The 3,347-nt window shown below is 37.3% G+C and overlaps 1 non-coding gene across 1 annotated transcript; it reads left to right on the top strand.

The window, feature by feature from the left end:
• Positions 1-864: 864 nt before the first annotated feature.
• On the top strand, positions 865-971 carry LOC128294796 (small nucleolar RNA R71). The gene has a single exon (XR_008285103.1). It is a non-coding gene; the product is annotated as a small nucleolar RNA R71 (small nucleolar RNA).
• The last annotated feature ends 2,376 nt before the right edge of the window (positions 972-3,347 follow it).

Below are 3,347 nucleotides of genomic sequence, written 5' to 3' on the forward strand. Positions count from 1 at the left end.
GATATAGCTTCAACAAAAGGTAAGTTAATATGTAGTTGTTTAAAAAGTTCAAGAAATTTACCGAATTATGCATCCATGCGGTCTTTCTTCAACTTTGCTGGATATGGGATTGGTGGTTTATATTCCTTTGGCATTGGATTGTCACTGTTTTCAGGTTTTACCTCCTCTCCTTTGTTTCTGTCAGCTTCTTTTGGTGGCTTCTTTTCAGATTCAGCTAACACTTTCCCACTCCTTAGTGTAACTACTTTTACATGCTCTTTTGGGTTGGGTTCGGTGTTACTAGGTAGACTTCCTGGTGGTCTTTCTGAAATCATCTTAATCGGCTGCCCAATTTGATTCTCGAGTCCTTGGATTGACACTTGCTGATTTTTAAGTGCAGTTTTAGTGTTCTGAAAATGGGTTTCCGCTACTGAAATAAATTGTGACATCATCTCTTCAAGGTTTGGCTTTTTTTTCTTGCTGGTAAGGTTGTTGTTGGAAGCTTGGAGGAGGTGGTGGTCTCTGATTCCCTTGGCCTCCCCATGAGAAATTTGAGTGGTTCCTCCAACCTGCATTGTAAGTGTTATTATAAGGGTTATTTTAAGGTCAAGGATTATTACCCATATAGTTTAATTCCTCGTTTTCCATGTTGTGGCCATAGGGTGGGTATCCTGAATTACTCGTTCCACCTCCACTTGCATCAATTTTGTTGGCTTTGTTCTCATGACTTGACACTAATAGTTATTCAGTGACATCTCTTCAATAAATTCAGAAGCCTCCTTAGGTTTTTTATTATTGATAGTCCCACCAGTAGCTGCGTCAATCATCTATCTAGTTGAAGGATTCAAACCATTGTGAAAAGTTTGAACCTGTAGCCAGAATGGTAACCCATGGTAAGGGCATCTTCTCAATAAATCCTTGTATCTCTCCTATACATCATAGAGTGTTTCTAGATCCATCTGCACAAAAGAAGAGATATCATTCCTCTATTTAGCCATTTTAGCCGGTGAAAAATATTTAAATAAAAACTTTTCGGTCATTTGTTCCCAAGTAGTGATTGACCCTCGTGGTAACGAGTTCAACAACTGTTTAGCCTTGTTCCTAAATGAAAAGGGAAATAACCAAAGGTGAATGGCATCATCAAAAATGCCATTGATCTTAAATGTGTCGCAAAACTCTAGAAAATTTACGAAATGAGCGTTTGGATCCTCGTCCTGCAAACCATCAAACTGAACAAACTGTTGTATCATTTGAATTGTGTTAGGTTTCAGTTCAAAATTATTTACAGCAACAGCAGGTTTAACTATACTCGATTCAGCTTCTATTAAAGTAGGTTTAGCATAATCATACATAGTGCGTGGAGTAGGATTTTGATTTAATGGATTAGCAGCAATCGCAGGAGATAGTGGATTTTCTTGATTTTCAGCCATCTCCTCGGTTGTGTTGGAAATATTGTCCTCTTGCTCTTCCTCTATGTATCTTAGGTTTTGCCTTATTTCTCTTTAATTTCTGCAAGCTGTGAGATCGATCTTACTATCAAAAAGTAATGGCCCCGACGGGTTTCTTCTAGTCATAAACTATAAAAACCTGCCAGAAGGAAAAAAGAAAATTTAGTAACAAAAATCAAAATAAAATTTAAATTGCAATAAAATAAATGGCTAAAGGAAAAAAAATTAAGTATTCCTAATATCTTAGTTCCACAGTAATGGTGCCAAAAACTTGATTGTCACCAAATCGTGATAAGTTTTAAATTTATAATTGACCGTACTTGAAAACTAACTATTATCACGACGAAGGCAAGTGCACCTATTTAACTGTACTATAGTTTATAGCAAGAACGGAATGTCGAACCCACAGGAACTAAAAGTAGTAGTATTAACTCTCTTTTTATTATCTAGCCTAAAAAATAAAAGGGTTTATTTTATCTAAATTAATTAACTAAACTAAAAATGCACAGGAAGAAAATTGGGGAAATACTTTTGGGAAAAGCTGATTGATTTGGACAATACCCAAGAGAAATTCTACCTAGACTTAACTTGTTATTTGACTCTGAATCAGACAATTTATTCACTTGACTTGATCCATAGAAATCCCTAAGTTATATTATTATCTCTCTCGAGACTAACAACGTCTAACCCTAGGTTGATTAACTGAAATCTCTTTCTAATTAAAACCCCTAGTGTTGCATTAACTCGATCTATGGATTGCCTTATTAGGTTTCACCCTAATCTGGCAAAATTATGTCGCCCTATGTCTAGGGGTGCAATCAACTCTGCTTAATTATGCTAGATCTACTCTTAGACAGAGACTTTTGCTCCTCTGAATAAGCACATCACTACTTGAATCAATATCCTGGAATATTAAAGCAAAAATTAAGAACTCATAATTAAGAACAAGTCAAATATTTATCATATAATTTAGAAAATAATAACAAGATCCGTCTTAGGTTTTATTCCCCTTAGGTATTTAGGGGATTTAGTTCATAAGCGTAAAAGAAACATCTCAGAAGAATAATGATAACAAAACATAAAGAAAACCCAAAAAATCCTGAAGGAAATTGAGGGGAGATCTTCAGTCTTCAAGGATAATCCGGCTTCTGAGATGGATCAATCAGCTTTCTTCGAGTAATTCCTTGCCTCCTACTCCGTGTGTCTTTTTTAGGTACCTTCTAGGGTGTTTATATACGCTTTAGAATGCTTCAAAACCCTCAAGAGTGGCCTTTTCCGAATAGGACTAGACTTGGGCTCGATAGGGACACGCTCGTGTGCAAGTGCTTCAACCAGTGGTCGAGTCTGTTGAATAGACACGGGCATGTGGTCTACCCATGTAACGAAGTCCAGGCTATGTCAATTTCTCATGTTGGCCCATTTTCTCCTTTTTTGGCCCGTTTCTCGCTCTTTTTACTCTCATATGCTCACCTAAGTATAAAACATGAAATTAAAGGATTAGGAGCATCAAATTCACCAAATCTGAGGAGAAATCATCCATAAATGTGCTTAGCATTGGATAAAAATATGTATAAATTACGGTTTATCACTCAACCGTGTGTGACACATGGCCAGGTGACACAGATGTGTGTCCCCTGTATCTTTTAATTTGTACAAGTCAGTATGCTCAAATTTGCTCACACGGCCTAGTACACGAGCGTGTGGCTTGGCTGAGTGACCCAAGTCAAAGAGCACCTAAGTTTGAACACGGGCTGGGACACGGTCGTGTGCCTTATTTCGAATGCCCAGACAACCTGAGACAAGGACGTGTCTCTTGATTGTATGAGCCACACGGCCAAGCCATACGGGTGTGTATCCCCTGCTCCTTTGAAAATTTTTTATATTTTTTGAAAATTTATCTAAGTACCCGGTTTAGTCTCA

The sequence above is a fragment of the Gossypium arboreum genome, chromosome 6 (assembly GCF_025698485.1).
Source record: "Gossypium arboreum isolate Shixiya-1 chromosome 6, ASM2569848v2, whole genome shotgun sequence".
In the NCBI taxonomy this organism is placed as follows: domain Eukaryota; kingdom Viridiplantae; phylum Streptophyta; class Magnoliopsida; order Malvales; family Malvaceae; genus Gossypium; species Gossypium arboreum.